A 21,349-nucleotide genomic window follows, 5' to 3' on the forward strand; every position below is an offset into this window, starting at 1 on the left:
GCTGAACAGGCTCTGTCCGGAGGCTCGGATCTGAAAGGAATAGTGGTGTGGATGGTTTCGATGTGTCTTCTGTTGCAAGCAAAGCGATTTCTTCCCTTGGGAGGGTGGAGGGTGTGTGCAAGTACAGGGGAACGCAACACTCAAAGCAGCACAATACTTGAGGAAGATTAAAGATAAACTCCAGTACTGGTAAAAAAAAGAAAATGAATTCTCACAGAATCAAACGAAACTTACACTGAATGTTCAAGATTACAAATAAATGACATGTGCCAAACAATTTTGGAAGAAAATGTATACTGGCTGAGTAATGAGCATAGAAAAACAAGGAAATCAAGGTAGTACTAGCCCCGACACCATGTGTGTTGTCCCATATAGCTTTCTATGTGAGTGCTTGTTACTTTACCAAGACTCGGTCAAATTTATTATGATTTTGATGACTCCAGAACTTTGCAGTGCACACCAATACTTACATGCTACATGATCAACTGTTTCTGATCCTTTCCACACCTTTTCTTTCACAATGCAATCGCATTACCAGTACTAAAGTTTATCTTTAAACTTGCCTTCTACCAACGAGCATTGACAAATTACATTTCTATTTGTGAGCGAACGCAGCGCCCGAGCAAGAAAATTTGCGTTCTTTGATTCTTCAAGATAAATTATAACACGCAATTATGATATATTTAGAATAATAATAACGATAATGATATTAGCAATTCATGAATACAAAAACTAAAATAAATTCGGATTGGCTGTAAAGTAGATTTCAGTATAGGCCTGCGTTGAAACGAAATGCCGTCTGTACTTTATACCGAATTGCAATCTATTCACGAGAATGAGCATGCGATTTTCATGATTGCTTTTATCTGATTACCTTTCCCCCTAAAATCCGATTGCAACAGACATGCTCGAGATCTCTAGATCATAACACGCGGGGTCTTTCCGAGGTGTCACGTGACTTGGGCAGGTCTCTTAAATCCTTTACAAGGAGCATCAATTCGAAGAGTGTCACGTGACTTGGGCAGGTCTCTTAAATCCTTAACAAGGAGCATCAATTCGAAGAGTGATACTTTATACTGTCTAGACGTAAATTTATTAGCGACTAGCAGGAAGTATTAATATTCTCAAAGTGTGCCTGCAAAATATTTTATTGGTTAAATGATATTCAAATGAAATATGGTAGAATATTAATTCGGGGGAGTATCGTTATTTAATGTTCAGACTAATTTTGATTTCTAGCTTGGATCACAGCAGACCGGTACCTTCATACATCATTTTATGTATTCCCTTTCCCAAAAATGTTTTCGAGTTAAATGCCTGCAAAATGCTTTACGAGTTGAATGCTTTTTGAAAGACATTGTTATAAAACATTCATTGTCTCCTGTGATAAAAAACAGAGTAAATGCAGTACCCTAAATACACCAGGTAGACGACGACAGGCCGAAAAGTAAGATAATACGTACCCCGAATTGTGAAGATTTAGTCGGTCATAGGTCGGTTTAGGAGTCACTTTGGCGATGTGATAGGTTACAAGGATGGCTATACTAAAGGGGTGACCTAGCTTCTCATAATCAAAATGAAACCAGTGGTCATGTTGGCACATAACTTGAACCCTAGATCGGTACCATAGTATATTGTAGTCTGCAGGCACAAACTCTAATTTGGCACTTTTCCTCATTCCCAAAGCCTTGAGCAGAGCCTCTGCTAGAGTCTCTCGCTGAGCAGCTAAAGTACAGAACCTAATCAATATGCCTTCATCATAGTCTCACAGTGCAGATATTTTGACGCACAACGACTGACTTGGGTTTTGCCTGCAAACTAGTCTGCTTACTCAGGCTGATTGAGCAGCAACAGCAGCAGCAAATAGCATTAATGAAAAAAGATGACACTTTATTTAATTAGAATATCAGGACAGGGCGGCTGATGTCTGCTCCAGTTCTCGCGCCTAAATCTAGGCCAAGCAAGCAGACAATCAACAAAAAACTAGGTCATCATTATCATGGCCATATTGCGAGGACACATCCTAGATTATTATCTAGGAGACAGAATAGTTCGACATCACCTAATAGATAAAAGAGGTCTAAGGCTTCACTTGCAAAAAGTTCACACCGACCACAAAATAAAGAAATACTAAAAAATGTTCACGGTCCACTAATTCTATATCATCTTTCAATCCCTAATCGTCGCAGTTTAGATTTCTTCCCCTTTTTTTTCTTCTAACTTTCTTACTTTGGCAGAACTTTCTTTTAATTTAGATAAAATCACCTTGAAGATGTTGAGCGGGAATGAGACAGAGGTGTGGTATTCGAGCGTTTTGAACACTTGAATGCAAATATGAAGGTCATGGCTTTGCATCCCCGCCCGGTTCTAAATGGTCTTTTTTCAAGAACACTAATTGAAACTGTTAATTAAAGTTTAGCGAATGGGTATCTGAATTAGGAGTTAGTCCTTTGTGACAAGTAACTCTATAGACAACTATGGCAGCTTTTTCCCTGGGTAATGATCTCAGGAAGCTCATACAGACGATACAATTCGTCACCAATGTTGATTGTTAATACCTTTTTTCGCCCACTGTGAATATGACATCGTTATTCAACTAACACAATGAATAGAAGTGAGGTGATATATTGTCATGCTCCAATTCATTTTCATAATAATGTCATAACCGTTTAATGATGTAAGCATGGGGCAAGCACTGTGTGTACCACATGCAGGCTATCAAAAGGATGCTACCTCGGTAATATTGGACTTGTTTGTTCTATTTTTCATTTAACAGAAGTTGACCCTCTTTTTTTAAAGTACAATGACATGTCAATCGCTCCAAAATGTTAAGGAAACCAAAATTATGATATGGTCCTAACATTGTTTTAGAATTCCTTTTAAATTTCACCAGGGTGATTTGCTCCAAAATGTTTTAATTCGAGCTGCATTTTTTATAATGTTAAAGCCTGTCTACCGATACAACCCAATATAACAGTAATACAGTTATCAACTGAATTATTCATACCCTTCTCAAGTTTTGTAATTGTTAAAGTATATGAACAATAATTTTGATTTGTCCCGATTTATGTTTTTGAGAATGTGACATCTACATCTAAAAGTATTTAACAAAGGCTCTAATTCTAGTCCACCTTTCATTCTTGAGTTACAAAAATACAAAAAAATATCAAATGTACAATACAGGTTTGAACGATTTAGTTGTGAACTGCATGTATGGGTGTTTGTGGATACCTTCTTTCAAACTCAGAGCTGAAGATTGAAAAGGGCGATACAAATGTTGCAAAATTGTTTTTGAGTTTCCGATAGTGTAACTTTATTATCAAATAAACGTTTACTTTACTTGTACATGTATTAAAGAGAACTGTTGCTGAGCTAGCGCCAAGAGGGGTGTATTTCACAAACTATACATCCGACCCTTCGGGAATTAGGGTTTGATTATTCACGAAAGTTCGCGTAACCCAAAGACGCGAGGATCCGACGGAACGAAGGAAGCCCTCAATCGCAGTACTGATCAATCAGTGTGAAAATGCCTTGTTCGCTGATCTATTTTGTACTAAATAAAAATTACCTTAACATAATTTCTTGAAACTGAAATTAATTTGTAAGAGATAATGTTTGAGTTATATAGAAATTAATATTACTATGAGATTTATTACTAGATGAAATGCATTCCCCCATTTTTGACATCTTGATGTGAATACTAGCAACAAATAGTAAATTACCAGACTCTTTTGGAAATCATCTACAAACTTGAACAAAATTAGCAAAAGGTGTCACCTTTCTTTTATCTGACGTAATACTAAACAACCTTCCACACATACATTCTTTTGAATGACTCAGTAAATTATTATTTTCTGGGCATTGTTTGCTAATTAATATCGTTCCAACTGTATTGATACAATTATTGATGCGTTCACATTCTTTGTGCCGGTTAATAGATTTAACAGTAATCGAAGCTAATCTATCGTCCATTTGTTCTTAAAAGTCTTGGGGAATACTAATTTATATACACACTAAGAAAGAATGGTGTAACTATGCACCTTTAGGGGTTAAAACCGATGCAACAATAGCAGCACCTTTAGGGGTTAAATCCTGCACCCTTTTTAAAGGTGCAATCCTGCACCCTTCAAAAGGGTGCCAGATTGAACCTTTTGGGGGAAATGTTAGTACCCTTTATATGGTTCAATCCTGCACCTTTAGGGGTGCAAACCGATGCAACAATAGCAGCACCTTTAGGGGTTAAATCCTGCACCCTTTAGGAGGGTGCCAGAATGCACCTTTTAGGAGACATGTTAGTACCCTTCATGGTTCAATCCTGCTCCTTTAGGGGTGCAAACCGATGCAATAGCAGTACCTAAAGGGGTTCAACCCTGCACCCTTTAAAAGGTGCAATTCTGCACCCATCATCGAGGAATACTCGTGACATTTGCTCGTACACATATACGTATTAAACATGCATGATGTTTCTTGGTTAGTAATCATATAAACAATATATATATTGCTAAAACGTAAGTGTAATTATAACATGATCAGACAAAATAATCTATTGGTTAATGATTGCCGAAGGAAAATACAAATCACAAAATTGATGTGCGTTGTAATAATTTGCTTAACAAATCATATGATAAATGTATTTTTATGTGAACACGTGGAAAGTAATAATATGCATGCAATATGCAAACTTTTATTTTGCACCTTTTTGGGTTGTTAGGGTTCATTTTTGTGGGAAGGGTGCAAAATCTGATATTGCACCCTTTTTTGAACCCCTTTTCCTTCAATAGGGTTCATTTTTATGTAAAGGGTGCAAACTCTTATTTTGCACCCTTTTTTCTTAGAGTGTACGGTATTAATATTTGGAACTTTTATTTTGTTTCCGTGATAAAAGTTGAAATATTTAATAGACTTTTTTTTTAAAACTTTCGCAAGTTTACGATATATGTTTTTTTTCATCGGTCCTTCAGAGTGTACGAAATTATGATGCTAGTCTAAGTGTGCACATTATATTGAATTACTGTAAAAGGGTGTTTAATTTCATTACCTTCATTTCATTTTTATGCGAAGACTTTTGTCCGATTAATAAAAGATAAATAGGAGCGTAAACTGTCAATATAAACTACCTATATAAGTGCAGAGAAATGGGAAATTTATCTGCTATATTTTTCACCCGCATGTTCAGGTATGATTATTTTAACATGACTACTTTGAAAGACAGTACGTGATGTACCTATTGAATATCAGAATAATACCGACATAACTGAAGAGAACCCCTAAAGACAAGACAAATTTTTGCTTAAAGTACCCTAATCATGATCTTACTGATTGTCGTCATGAACGGACGTGCCCAACGATTCGCTCCGCGCTCACAACTTCGCTGAAGTATATACAACAGCAATGGAACTATAGCACCTATAGGAATTTTGCCTACTTTTGAGTACTTTGAGAGATCGTTGAACTACCTGTGTTGGTTTTACGTATAGTTACTACGTGAAGTCTTTTCGTGAAATATAAGGAAGTTATTGCCCGGAAACGCGTCAAGATGCCGAGAGGCGTGAAACTTCAAACCGAGGATATCGCAAGAGATATACGCGGAGAAGTCAAGAAAGTACTGGAGGACAACAACGATATTCTAGACTCTCTTGTATCAAAGGTAAAGCTGACACTTATTGAAGAACTAACATCTGTCATTACTGAAAAAAGTTGCTGAAAGCATTCGTGAAAGTTTTGAATTTGAGCTTTCCGAGAGAGATAGCAAAATAAGTGAATTGGAAAGAAAATGTGCCAGACTGAAGGAGGAGCACGAAGAGGCTGAGCAATACTCAAGAAGAAATTGCCTGATTGTTCATGCAGCCTTTTCACACACAGCTAAAATTCATCGTATCTAGAGATGATTAGAATCACTCAACAGTTTTAAAGACCGTCAACACTACTGGGCCAGAAGGGATTAGACCACACAGCGAGGTCATTGACAGGTGGCTATCTCATTAACTCAGCTCTCAACTAACATATTAGAGGATCATGGGGGACCAACAGGCAACGATTGGGGAAGTTTTCTATATAGAGGGAGCAAGTAGCTACAAGTAGGACAGTGGGGGCTTTAAACATGTTTATAGACAAAATTTCCCACTGTGAACATCGTTTATACGATGTTGGGATAGATACGAAGTCGCGATGCATACGCCCCTAAAAGCAGGCTGCAGATACGAAGTTCGTATCTAGTGAGCTTGACATTTTGTGTGTGAAAGGTTATTCGTCTTTAAACGTGTTTCAGACGTGTTTAAACTGGATGGAGCATGCGCTTTGATTGATGTGACATGACCTTCAATGCGCAATGGCACTACTGCGCATTTCACGCGCAGTAGTTAATCACGAAACGATTAACGATCGCACCGAAATTTCCGTGTGTGAAAGGCTCGTGATTAGTTTAAACACGTTCGAAACACGTTTATACTAGTCATGTTTATAGAATTTTAGCTGTGTGTGAAATGGCTGATGGTCTGGATGAGAAAGAGAGTGAGGAGACAGATGAATTGATTAACAAAGTGTGTGAGGAGAAATTGGACATAAAGCTAACAAGAGGAGACATCGATAGATCGCACAGATTAGGATCGAAAAATGGAGGATCCACCAGAGGGATCATTGATCGATTTACCAACTACACGGCTCGTAACAAGGTCTACCAGGCAAGAAGGAAACTCAGAGGTTTGGAAGGGACGCCCATTTTCATACAAGAGAATTTGACGAAAGAGCGAGGAAAACTCTTTCGGGAGATAAAGTCAAAACATAAGGAAAAATTGAAAGCGATTTGGACTCAAGATGGCCGAATCATAGTTTTGACCACTGATGGACGCCGTGTGATTCTTACACAGATGACCGATATCAGCAAACTAACGTCGTCTTCATAAGCATGATCAGTCGATGGTTAGTGGACTGGCCATGCATCGAGTTGCGTTGGTGTTTGTTTTCTCTACACTTTGTTTAAAGTTAAGCCATCGTGCTTACACTCTTTCTTTAGTATGACTTTCCGTTTATATATATATATTGTTAAAGCATTGTTGGTATCAGCTTATTCCAATACAATTACATTTTGTTGGCAATCCACTTTATCCCTCAGGACTATATGTTAAATAATTGTCTCGCACTGCCTCACGGTTATATTGGGAGCATGTGATTGTATTTGATGAAGACTTGCAGAGCAATTCCTGGCCTATAATTATCTTTTCTACGCCCAGCTTTAAACCTTAATTCTCTTCGGGTGCTTAATCAATAATTGTGCGTTATATGATTAATGTTGGTTAAACTTCATGCGTCATGTTGTGGTGTGCACAGTACAAGCTTCTTATATACGTATCTTACATAATTAAGTTTTGTTTAGTAGTATTTTAGTGTATTTTGTATACTTTTTTTAAAAACTTTTGTTTTTTGTTTTCGTTTTTTTGTTGTTGAAATGGTATAACAATTTCCATGCGTTCGCTGTAGTAAATGTGTTAAAGCAAATCAGAAAGCACTTCTCTGTACCTCTTGCCGAACTGGGTACACATATCATGTTCAGAAATCTCTGTAAAGAGTTACGATGACCCTAATGAGCATTTTGTAAATTGGGAGTGTTCAAGATGTCTTTTAAACCATCTTCCAAATTATATTGTGAATAATTCAGAGTCCGACGTCGACGATTCTAATAACATAGATCCCTCATGTAAATCTGGTGAGAACATATCTTTAAAATATGATCAACTTTCTAGTAAAGGGATTAAATTTGTCCACCTGAATATTGTAAGTCTTTTGAAATATCATGAAGAAATCAAGCAAATCATGTTTGAAAATGAAATACAAGTTCTTGCTCCGAATGAGACTAGATTAGACAGCTCTATTGCAGACAGTGAAATGTACATACCCCATTACTCATTACTTCGAAAAGATAGGGATAGAAATGGGGGTGGAGTGGCCATTTACGTCCATGAGTCTATTCATATCAACTTAGTTAATCATGATTCTCTTGAATGTTTAGAAGCATTGTGCATACAAGTTTGTTTGAAGAACACGAAGCCAATTATTTTTGTAAACTGGTATAGACCACCAAATTCAAAAGTCGAGGTTTTTAATCACTATGAGGACTTTTTGGTTTTTGCAAATGGTCTCAATGGGCAACTCATTATTATGGGTGACATTAACTGTGATATCACGAAAAAACCTTTTGAAGGAAATACGAAAGTCTATAATCAAATAAATGATATATATTGTTTGAAACAGGTAAATGATACATTGTATACAAGAGTAACCGATAGATCCTGCACACTTGTTGACCATATGTTAACGGATTATCCCGATAAGGTGGAATCGTTTGGTGTTATTAAAAAATGGTATGAGTGACCATTATATCAGTTACTTAGTGTGGAAATGTAAACATATACTTCCCAAAGTGAAACATTTGTATCGTTCAGAAAGTCGAGAAACGTAGATTTAGAAGCTTTCAGGTCTGATTTGCGTAAACAAAACCGGAAGAAAGTAAAAGAGTTTAGTGATATAAATGATGCAGTTAGTGAATGGGAAAAGTTGCTGTTGGAAGTAGTTAACAAGCATATGCCATTAAAGACAAGACGAGTGAGAAAAAAACCCTCCCCATGGATGAATAGTGAAATACTTACTTTAATGAAACAGAGAGATAAAGCAAAACTGAAAGCCAAAAAGAGAAACAGTGATGACTTATGGAAACTGTATAAACGCATGAAAAATAAAGTTACCACCGAGATAAGAAAATCCAAACGTAAACACATATGTGATAAACTATCTGAAGTCACCAATAGAAATATATCTTGAACAACACTCAAAAGTTTAATGGGTAATTGTAATTCTTCTAACAGCACTTTTCCAAAAGAAAATTCAAGTGCAATAGCGAATGAGTTTAATAACCACTTTGCAGATATAGCGACAAATGTATGCACAAATAACACAAGGGCTAATAACCGGCTTTATTCCCATGGTGAAAAGGTTTCTGACAGAAAATTTAAATTTGTTAATGTATCTCAATCTTATGTCTTGAAACAAGTAATGTCAATGAAAACAAAAAAGTCCGTCGGGTTAGACGAAATTTCTATGTATATTCTTAAAGAGTCAATATCTGAAATGAGTGAATCTTTTACCTTTTTAATCAACAAATCTTTATCGGAAGGGGTTGTGCCTGACAAATGGAAAGTCGCAAAAGTAATACCAATACACAAAAAAGGAGATAAACTTGATTTCAATAATTATAGGCCGATCTCACTGTTGCCTTGCGCCTCTAAAGTTATGGAAAGAGTCGTTCGTTCAGCGACAATTGCTTGATTATTTAAAGTGTCATTCCTTGCTCTCCCAAAATCAGTCAGGTTTTCGTCCAAAACACTCCACCGTGACAGCACTAGCCGCAGTCACAGATGATTGGTTTTACTCTATCGATAAAGGTAATTACATTGGAACAATTTTTGTAGACTTGCAAAAAGCATTTGATATGGTTGATCACCTAATCCTTGTATCTAAACTTGAATCTATGGGTGTAATTGGTGTAGAATTACAGTGGTTCAAACACTATTTATCAAACAGAAGAATAAGAACTTCGGTAAATAATGTCCTTTCTGATGAAAGATTAACTACGAAAGGTGTGCCTCAAGGTTCTTTGCTGGGGCCCCTGTTCATTATTTTTATAAATGACATCAAAAGAAAATAATACCTGCATAAAGCATTCCGTCTGCATTTATTTTGTCAGACCCCCTCCCCTCCCCTCCCCTCCCCTCCCCTATTCAGATAATCAGTGATATAGCCTATTAAAAAGCATTGAATTTTTATATATATTCTGTAAGGGCGTGTTATGTTTACATTGTGTACAATCATGAAGACAGTAACCAATATGTTAATGTCGCTATGGTAATACTTCTTTCACAAAACACGCCCATCACATGATAGTCTCAATGATGTTGATTGGCTTGTCTAATCATTGTTTACTTTCTTCCTTTTATTCGTTCATGACTTCCTCTCAAAATAATGTTTTACTTTGATATGACTGTAACGTATTACGTATCTGTTTCATTATGGCTTCCCCAATAATGAATTATTCATCGTCATTACAAAATATGATACGATAATACCTCGGAATGAGATATTCATCTCGAAGTTGAAAGAACTTTGAAATAACAAAACAGAAACTGCATGGAAGATTTTTCATTTCGATTGTGCTCAAATGTGGACATGTCCAGACTTGCAGTGTTTTAAGAGCTTGAGATAGTTTCGATAATTAGGATAGATATTAAAAGAAACATCGTCATATGATAATTGTTTTCTCCTCACTTGTTATCGGATAAATATTTATGCGCGGAAGAATAGCAGGTGGGTATAGGGGCAGAACCAGGGTTGTCTGAATTGAGAGGGCTGGATTTATTTCTCGACACTAAACTTTCCAAGTAAACAAATCTATCCTGCCCTCCCAATTTCGTAACAGAATTTTCCCTTGATTTGGATCAATACTAAATAATTGCACTAATCATTTGTCAATGGAGGGGAGGGTTCTAGGACAATGCCACCCTGGACAATCACCCCCTAAGAACAATTACTCACAGAAAATTACCCCCGGAAAAATTACCCCCAAGGACAATTACCCCCCCCCCCTGAAAATTACCCCCTATATACCCCCTCCCAACCTACTATCAGGGTGGATTTCCCCTTTACTGAACAGGGGGTAATAATATGGCGGGGGGGGGGGGGTGTAATTTTTCGCGAGAGTGGTTGTCCTTGGTTGTCCGGGGGTTAAGTGTCCTAGGGGGTAATTATCGGGGGTGGGAGGTATTTGTTATCGGGGTGGGTAATTTTCCGGGGGTAATTGTCCTTGAAGGAAGATTTCCGGGGTTATTATCCTTGGGGGTAGTTTTCCGGGGGATGATGTGATTGTATGGAGTCTGTCGTACGACAGTGTTGAGACAGTCTAGCGACTGCCGTGCGTTTAATATCTTGTTGTGGACATCAGAAGCTTTTTATAAGTCAAACAATCTTATGACTGTCCGACGACTGTCTCACGACTGTCGCAGGACATTGCTCCTCAGACACCAATGATTTTAGGACAAGTAGCAGACTGTATTTGAATCAGAACATCCATTACTCTCATGTATGTTTATGATTTCTTTTATCTTTAAGAGACGCTGGAAAATAGAGGTCATCATCTTATCATTATTATTTGTTATCATCACTATCACCATGGTTATCATCAGGAGCAACAGTAACACCATCATATCTAGTATCATCGTCTTCCTCATCATCGTCATCATCGTCTTCGTCGTCAGTTTTACCATCACCTTTACCAAATTCATGTCGTCTCAACTCTGGTCTCAACCCAACCTTATTTTGTGACGTAAAAAGTTTACTGCACGTATGCCCTTCATGCAGTCCAGTTACCATGGTTACAGTAGAATCACTTTATACAATAACAGAGAATGCACAATGCTTGGGTTTACATGGAATTGTTTTTACCAATAGCCATGACCTTTCGAAGTTGGTGCATATAAATCGTAGAATTATATGATAACGATACTATGTGTTCCGTGACAAATGTCATCCAATAATTGCGTCATGATATTTCAACCATGCTTATAAATCGAGTTTCAATTTATTTATTATTTGCAGTTTAACCCCCTACCCTGCCGCCTCCTCCTTTTTTACAGTTTAGATTTGTACTCATGCGTAGCCATAGCAGATTGTATTCGTGTAAAGCATTTCAAAAGGGCATTACATAATTATGTTCCATGATATTATTTTCAAAAAGTCATCAGGGTATGATCGTTTGTGCTCTAATGAATTGATCTTTTAAGCACACTATAGGAAAGCTTCGTTGTCACGTACACGCCATTTAATTAAACAAAATTAAAGTCAAGTGGACATGAAACCAATCCACCCCTCAAGGTTCTCTCGGATGACTATAAAGAAAAGAAACAGATGTTATATCATGACTGCCCTTTGCCTCCTGGCCTTTCTATCAAACAATCAATTATATAGAAATCAATCGGGAAAATGTAAATCAGAAACACCCATCTTGCTTTTGATTCGGATCGATACCGGTTGGATGGTTTACCGCTATCGATCTGAAAGGAATTCCACTCGGGGCGGAAATCAAATATTGAGGTAATGATTGAATTTTGCAATCTAGGTGATTTTCAATGGTTAAAGGGACGATGTCGATTAGAAACAAATTTCAAGGAAGAAAAGGTTGAACCATAGGTGAATGGATAACATTCTACACACATGGAGAAGGCGCTATAGACGGATCGTATAGGGAGGGGTGCTCAAAGAGAGGCATGATCAAAGAGAGAGAGGGGAGAGAGAGAGAGAGAGAGAGAAGGAGAGGGAGAGAGAGAGAGAGAGGGGGGGGTGTTCATGCATGGGGCGTTTGTCTGTTAAGTAAAGGGGAAAAGAGGGATGCTTGACTCACCGGTGGCAAAGTGTGCTTTAATGGGGCTTTAAACCATGCTTTTTTTGTTTTACCCTGTAGCCATTACACATGAATAGGATATTATTGATCTAGTCGAAGAGTTGCGTGCAAATCAACACTCTGCAAACAAGTGAATTATTATAGCGTGACAAACCTATTCATTTTCCAGGTGTTAGATGAAGAAGGTTATTATTCCGTGTTGACCAAGATGAAAATGCATTTTTTGATGACGTTTATTGATGCAATGAAACGTGTGCTAAAATCATACACCCAATATACAAAGAAATACATGTTTGATATTACATCATTGTTATATCTATTTCACTATGGAATACCGCTGGGCATTCCATTTTAAAACAAGTTACATGTTATACGAATTACAGTATCTCTTTTATTCGTTAGGTCAACACTTTTTTGTCGTTTTCATTTTCATTTGTTGCTTGTTTGTTTTTAGTTTGCTTGGGCTGTTCCTAGCGATTTGTGAATATTTTCCTATCCAAGAAAGAAAATGACAAACTTGATTAGAAATCTGTTTATTACCTATCCATGCGCTGAGATGAGGGTCTTTCTTTATCACTCTATTTTTCAGGTTTAGATGCTCGTTTGCCTTAGTTTAAATTGCGGGTAGCTTGCACCTACCCTCATGGGTGTTATTTCTTTATTGTAGAAGAACAATGGTCATCACTCTATTTATAATTATAGGTTAATTGTATCTCTTTATTTGGTTTCATACGTTGTTTGATATCCTTGAAATGTATCGTTCTGTTTTCAAAATTAGGAATAGTCTGAAGATTTTTTTTTTTAAATAAACCTATATAACTAACCTTGAAACGGTGCATTAAAGATGAGTTGAGGGTCGCTAAAAATATTGTGAGGCATCGTACACTAAATATTCTAATGTTGTCTTTGGCAAGGCGCTGATTCGACACAAGATAGTTTTTGCAAGAGCGTGCATCACAAACATCTACACAGTCATGTTTCGACATGTACTGAATCTTGATTTGATAATAGTTTCACATAGCATTGGGCTCTAGATGATGAGTGGAAGACAGAGCAGCTTGAGATGGCGCTTCCAGTGTGTTATGTTTGTTTGTTAGTTTATTTTCATTGCCATGTTGTTCTGTTTTTGAAGAAAATTAGTTTCCCCATGCATGCTTAGAACACAGTTCGTGTCATTTCTACTTGGAGACAAGATTAGTGGTTGAATTCCCTTATCGAAAAATTGTAGACACTGATTCACAATCGTGAATCTTTGAAGATGAATACCGTCCCCAGGGTAATATCAGGATGGATATAGGTGGGTAAGGCAACACGTTTTCAGACATGATCTGGGGATTATTACGATCGAGGCTCCTTAATCTACTCTGGTGGATCTTCATTACTTTTATAAAGCCCGGAAATGACCATTATCTATTCTCCAGCCCACCCCCCCTTTCTTTCTCTCTCTCTCTCTCTCTCTCGCTCTCGCTCTCTTTCTCATTCTGTCCCACCTATATCTCTTGTCTTTCTTTCTCTTATCATCGGTTCTGTTTTTCTAATTTTATCTATCATTTTACTTTTTTTTTTTAAATATCGCACTCAACCCATCTTGGGCCCCAATATACGACCTGTCTATCCTCCTGAACCGGTCGTACTGCGTGCAGCTGAGTATACGGAGATCCAGATGTATGTCTCACGCGGCGCCACGGGGCGCGTCGCAGCCAATCTCTGGCGGACCTTAGAGTGTAAGCATGCTGCATCCAGGGAACGGAATTATGGCGTACTAGCAATGGAATGGTGTAAATCTAGACAGCAGGGGAAGTCCCTATTGAGCCGGTGTCGCCGAAGATTATGTCCGTCTTGACAAAGTGGTGTCCATGTAATAGAAACAGTTCAAATTTTGTTTAATATCGTTGACATCAAAATATTAGAAGACCGGCAGTAGACAACTCTGTGGCAATCTTTCTTGTGTCGTTAATTTTCTGCATGCCATGATTAAGGATGTATCATGAAACTTAAGAAGGAGATACCTAATATATTTCACTTATAAATAAACAGTTCTGGGTAGATATGAGGCAAACTTTATTAGGACACTTTCTTCCTATTTTGGACAAGAATTAATATGGTATATTACTACAAACCCAGAGAGACAGCGGAGTGAAACAGAGCAGACGAATGTCGTCAGCATCCGTAGGAGCCAGGAACCTATAACCTCGACAAGAAATACGATTATTCACAGATTGACACAAGCATAGGTGTGAAGATGGACGATTGATCGGAATCCAACTTATATGAGATGGACAGAGGAGAGGTGATAGTTGGTGAAAGGGAATGGTATAATAATGTAACACTGTCGTGTCCGGGGTGATGGTTGAGGCCCCCCTCATGCGCGGATCCCCCCCCCCCCCCCCACAAAAAAAAATCCTCCTCAGAGATCAACGATTTTAGGACAAGAAGCAGCCTTGACTGTATTTGAAAAAGAGCATCCAATATGTTCGATATCAATAGGTACCCTGTCAATCAATACAATTAAATAAACAAATAACCTAATGAAGCTCTTTTCCCAAGCATGAGGGTGTTTATTGAGCACTTGCCGATTCTGCTCGGGTATGCATGTGAGGTGTAAGCCCCTATCAGAATGTATTTTCCAATAGACTTGAATGTGAAAGACTTTTTGTGTTTTCCCTCGTGCAAGTTGAGTGCCCCTATTATGATAAACAAAACCCTGCCCATCATGGTTTGCAACTTAAAAGTTGTTTACAGAAGGGAGAAGGACATTATGGGACTGTTCAGAGTCAATAAGGCATGGAAATTAACCATCGACATTTTGTTTTAATCATGTTAAAACTGGTAAGGGTGGACTGTTGAATGTATTTAAAACATAGGACATAGCTTTGTAGCTAACGCTATATACTGGCTGCAGGCTATGCAGACGACAGGCGCAGGCAACCCCGGCCTTCTTTTTTTTTTTTACACCACCATCACCGTCTCACCCGAAGCTTCCCCGATAGACTCAGTTAAGACCCACCCCAAAGTTTGCATCCCTGTGACACAATGTATTTAATTTCCCGCCTGACTTGAGATGGCTCCATCCCAGCAAACTCCCCCGTAGGTATAGCACTTTAACGGAATGCCCAACCCCACCCCCACCCCTTCTCCTCCCCGCCCAAACCCCCTCAACGTCCTATTCTCTCCCAATAGAAGTCAGATAGGACCCACCCCATACTTTTCATTCCTGGAACCCAATTTACATTCTGCCATACCTTGAGATGGCTCCTCCCCATACCCATTCAACTACTTAAGACTCCAGAGAGAGAGAGAGAGAGAGAGAGAGAGGGAGGGAAAAGGAGGGAAGGGAGATTGGGTTGGGCAATGAATGAGAGGTCGAGAGAAATGGGAAGAGAAGGGGATGCATAGGCGCAAAGCAGGCAAATTACAAATTAGAATACGGTAAAGGGTCAACATTAATACAAAAACGGATGTTGTGAGAAAGATGATATTGCAAAGAGCCGGGTGGTTACACGCCTAAATGACCACTTCTTTTGTACCTTGATATCAATGTTAGAGGATTCACTAAAGAGATCAATCAGCGTATAAAGTGTGATATCATTACAAAATAAAACAAAGAGTGCGAAAAAGATTTTGAGATTCTGAAAGCGGTAAAAAAAAAAGAGTCTTTATTATTTCGAACCGGTCATGACCCAATGACTATTATGTTATCAAAAGGATATTCAGCAACTATTTTCTCCTTAGTAAATATAAAATGACTAAAAATTGGCTCGAAACTTACCCCGTTCCCGACTGAATAAAGAGAAACAAACTTATAATTATCTTGAGCACAGTCATGTTTGAGACGTTTTTTATTTTGTTATATGTTTCAGTGCAATTATATTTGTTATAAACCATCACGAACGAAACTAAGCCGAAATAAATCATTTTGAAATTTCGCCTCAGAACATGACACATCAATCTCAAACGGAAAGGGATTTAATTTGAAAATTACGAATTCAAACACCTTTAGTCGTCAAAGAGCCGATGGAAATGATAACTAAAAAGTATTCCAAAGCTCTTCCGAGACTCAATGATCATTTCATGTGGATAAAGTCCCATGAATACAAAGTGATAAAATGACACCGATTGCCATTGCAATGGGTATTTCTAAACCGGTGTCTAATGGCTTTATGAAAGTTTAATGCAATGCAAATCAAACATAATTGTGATATGGATGATAAACGGAACGCTTGGTGGTGCCTGCGAGAGAGACTTTCCTGGGATTTATATTCAGGAGGGCGGAGCCGGGTATGGAGGGGGGGGGGGGGGGCAGATTAAAACACTCAACTGATTCCCTATTCAGTATAATAATAATAATAATAATAATAATAATACATAAGATTTATAAGGCGCCAAATCCACTTGACAGTCAAATGCTCAAGGCGCAGCTTGTGCAAAGGATGAAATACATACAGTATACATATAAGAGAGGTATTATTTTTAAGACTTCACATATTTAACAAAAGTAAAGAAGTTAGTAATACTATTGTTTCCATTTTGCGAATGCATAGAAAATAACCGGATAACGATGCATTTATTTTTATCGAGAAGATGAGGATTCTAAAGATTGTCATGAATTGTTGATAGTATTATTTTTTATAGTTTATGCTGTTTTCAATGATTATTTTTGAAATAGAGACATTTGTGTTTATACAATTTAGTTATGTCTAGAATCCTATTTTGAACGATAAATTTGTCAGTATAATCTGATGCAAATATCACAATTTCAAACACGACCAAGTCAAGTTAAGGTGGGGGAGGGGGGGGGGGTGATGTCGAGATATATTTCCCTTTTTTTTTATTCGAAATGAATTTTTTGATAATGAATTATGATGAAATAAGAGGACAAAATAGCCCATGGATATAACATTCATACCACTGGTCATTTGCCTTTGCGACCGTGGGAAGATGAGCTCACATGTCTAACAATTATCATCATCATCTTGACGTCATGAAAGGTTGTCGACCAGATGTTTGACCACTGTTTTATTTTAATTACCTCTACTTTGAAGAGGACAATCAGAACAAAAATAGTGTGAATTGATAAGCCAAATATACCCGACCGAATTGTCATAAGTACATTTGAATTGGATATATTTTTCTTGAAAACCTTTTTGTTTTAAATGTAAATACATTCTATACCGCTTGCCATATTTTGAGCATGATAGTATACATTAGATTTATTTTTTTCACCTATGGAATAAGTTCGGCTAGAATTAATATATTTTCTTAATAATTTATACTTATTATTTGTTATGTTGTTTTTCTCATTCCAAAATTCAAGCAGGATGTATAGGTTGATATTGGTTTGAACTCTATACGATCTCAGAATGTGTTTATTATCTCTGATAACCGGTGCAAAGAGACCGACAGCTTTTCGTCTGTTATTGATATGAATATAACGAGTGTCATGGCTTAAACCGATCCCCATACTCCATCCCTTCATGTTTTTGTTTCGAAAGACAGACACGCTATCCAAACAAAATATATACTCAGCGGTATAGACGTTTAAAAAGAAAGTGAGAAAGTGATAAAGTGAGAAAGCGAGAAACGAGTTAAGCATTTTAGCATCGTTTTCATGATTAAGTATATATCATTAATATTATTGTTCACACTCGTGATAAAGTAATTCTTAGATTTCGCATTTGTCTTTGGTTGTTGTGTTTTAAAAAGATTATTATTTTCTTACAGAAGAGCTTATTATTATGGTTTTATGATGCCATGTATGCACTGTTATGCTTATAATGTATACAAAATGGTTACTGGAAATGATACTTTGTCCTTACAGAAGTTCTTAAGTAGGGGTCTAACAAAAAAATTCACACCTTCCCCTCTTTAAATCTTTCAAGTTATATATGAACTAGCGAAGGGCAAATGTCTGTTCATCAATTAATGAAAAACAACTTCTCCAAAAGTTGCCTTCTTTATCATCAATTATCATCACAACCATCCCTTGTGACGGGCCTAATCTAATTATCCATAACACATGGCGGCATTGTGGCTTGGCGGGAGAATGCATGCACGCAGACGATAATCTCTAACTTATCATCATCAGTAGATCAACCACAAATATTTCCCACGCATTTTAACGCTATCAAAAGCACGTCAACTAACAACTCCTAAAAGATTATTATACAGCACATGTATGCTGTTCACTGTGAAGTGTTGTTTTACGAATCAATATTTGTTTACTTTATAATTTAAAAGAAGTGAATATAAATATTATTGATATCGTCCTGCATTGGAGGTCAGAAAGTGACATTCTTCCGAACTATATAGAACGAGACCCGAATGCCTCACCAAGTATTTCATGTGAAGGGACAGTATAATAATTAGATTAATTGTTTTAAACTGAGTCGGCCCGATCATACGTTCTGCATTATGAAGAAAGTTATCACTGTTGTCAGTGGTATTGTGTTTTTAAAAATCATTTCGAAAGCAACGTTTCAGTATCAACACGTTGTAAAATGTATTAAAAAAAAAAAAAACGAAAAATAAAAATCTTCGTAATCGCTATTTTGCTTCTTCTGTTTACGGTGACCATGGTAACCTATAATGAAGCGATCGCGTGAATGTTTCTCATAATACTTATACAGTGTCAAGACGTCTTCAAGAACGTATTTCCGTAACTCAAGTTCATAAACGTATCTTATTACAATGTACTTTTGATTTATACTTCGTTTTAAAGAGGAAGTACGACATGCTTGTAATCAGAAGGAGGGCGGGGGCGGGGGAGAGAGAGAATGTTGCTAATTTATTTACAATCATCAAATGAAAAATGGAATTCTTACTACCGCTAAACACAATGTACATTATTGTATCTGGAATCGTAAGATCATGCAATTTCTATAGTCAGGGTGTAAAAGTTCATTTCGTTCTTCTATTAGCATGCAAAAAGCCTATAGTTTTAAAACAAATACCATATCTCACTCATAAGCATGCCATCGCAATAGTAAACGTTTATTAAATTTCCTCTTCAATTTTGTTCTAATTGTATTTGATAACTCGTATTATATGTAGATATTGTTTCCATTCCGAACTTATGCAATTTTTTTCCAGAAGACAACCCCAAAAATTGATAGGTGTGTAACTTTTTGATATCTAGATTATCTTCTTTGATGAGTGTGGCTAAAAAGTGATCACATTAATAGCTCAGTCACACCGCCGGGCCGACTCCACCTTGATCGATTATTGGCCATTGGGGGGTAATGGAATGTTCTGTTCAGTCTGGTGTCGGTCTGGTGTCGCTCTGTTGCCGCTCTGTTGCCGCTCCGGTGTCGCTCTGTTGCCGCTCGGGTGTCGGTCTGTTGCCGTTCGGGTGTCGGTCTGGTGTCGGCTGTTGCCGCTCTGTTGCCGCTCCAGTGTCGGTCTGTTGCCGTTCGGGTGTCGGTCTGGTGTCGGCTGTTGCTGCTCTGTTGCCGCTCCGGTGTCGGTCTGTTGCCGCTCGGGTGTCGGTCTGTTTCCGCTCGGGTGTCGGTCTAGTGTCGGCTGTTGCCGCTCTGTTGTCGCTCTGTTGCCGCTCTGTTGCCGCTCCGGTGTCAGTCTATTGCCGCTCGGGTGTCGGTCTGCATATGGGTCGGCTGTTGCCGCTCTGTTGTCGCTCTGTTGCCGCTCTGTTGCCGCTCTGTTGCCGCTCTGTTACCGCTCCGGTGTCGGTCTGTTGCCGCTCAAGTGTCGGTCTGGGTCGGCTGTTGCCGCTCTGTTGTCGCTCTGTTGCTGCTCAGGTGTCGGTCTGTTGCCGCTCCGGTGTCGGTCTTGTCAGTGTGACTGATGTATACATAAGTTTCAGGTCTATCTACTTTTTTTTAGTAGATATAATAAGGTAATGCAAATATAAACCGATGGCACTGTGACACTGCAGTAAAAGTATTTCCGTGTTGCATAATGATAATGTTATATATTATGTGCAAAACGTTTCAGGGATAAATTCGTCACCGTTTTCACGAAGTGTCCCAAGAGCGTTTTAGCGTACAGAAACAAATTTTGAGATAAACGCGTTTAAAGTTTCACTTTTTTACAATCGCTGTTTTCACGGGGAAAAAGTATGTGATGGTATTCATTTTTTTGGATATCTTGATAGTACACTATCTACAGAATGAAATGATATAAGTTTTACGTGGAAATAATGTTTATTTAAACAATAATTAGACCTCAATCACAGAGGACAGTCAGGGGACGGTTCGTGAAAACGAAAAACTTGACATCCACGCTTAGGCTCGTCTTCACGTAGTGGCCCCGCAGCTTACGCGGCCCCGTTTCCCCTGTTGGTTATGTGAAATTTCGTTTTTACGAACCGTCCCAGTTGACGTGCGCGCTGTGCAAAGCAATGCCCATTTGCGTACCCCCCCCCCCCCCACCCATAAAACTATATTTGTCATACCTAGCTGATTCTGTTTCCTCGAAATCACAGCACTATATTCAATGTTAGACTCGCATCACTCTGCCCCATCCAGAAATTCATCTTGAATCCTTCACATAATGCAGGAAATGCAATAATTTGTTAGCGACTCTGAATGCCTGTTATGGAAATTGTATATACTGTCCTGCTTCATATGTGATTTAAGTTTAATTGAATATTTTTGTCCATGATCAATAGCATATTTGTATACTTTTTGTTTGGGGGGGGGGGGGCACACCAAGCACTATGTACAACTTCTTCTCAATTCTTTCTTTCTCTCTCTCTCTCTCTCTCCTCTCTAGCTATCTCATGCAAACAAGAACATCCCCCTCCTTCTCTTTCTTTCTCTCTCTTTATCTCTCTTTTTGTCGTTTATTACCCCTCTTTGTTGTCACATAAGTCATTATCATTTTAGTACATTACTCTCTCAGACACATTTCTCCTATAAACAAATCTAACTAAATAAGAATAAATGTTGA

This window comes from Strongylocentrotus purpuratus, unplaced genomic scaffold, assembly GCF_000002235.5.
Source record: "Strongylocentrotus purpuratus isolate Spur 01 unplaced genomic scaffold, Spur_5.0 spur5_scaffold_5, whole genome shotgun sequence".
Taxonomy (NCBI): domain Eukaryota; kingdom Metazoa; phylum Echinodermata; class Echinoidea; order Camarodonta; family Strongylocentrotidae; genus Strongylocentrotus; species Strongylocentrotus purpuratus.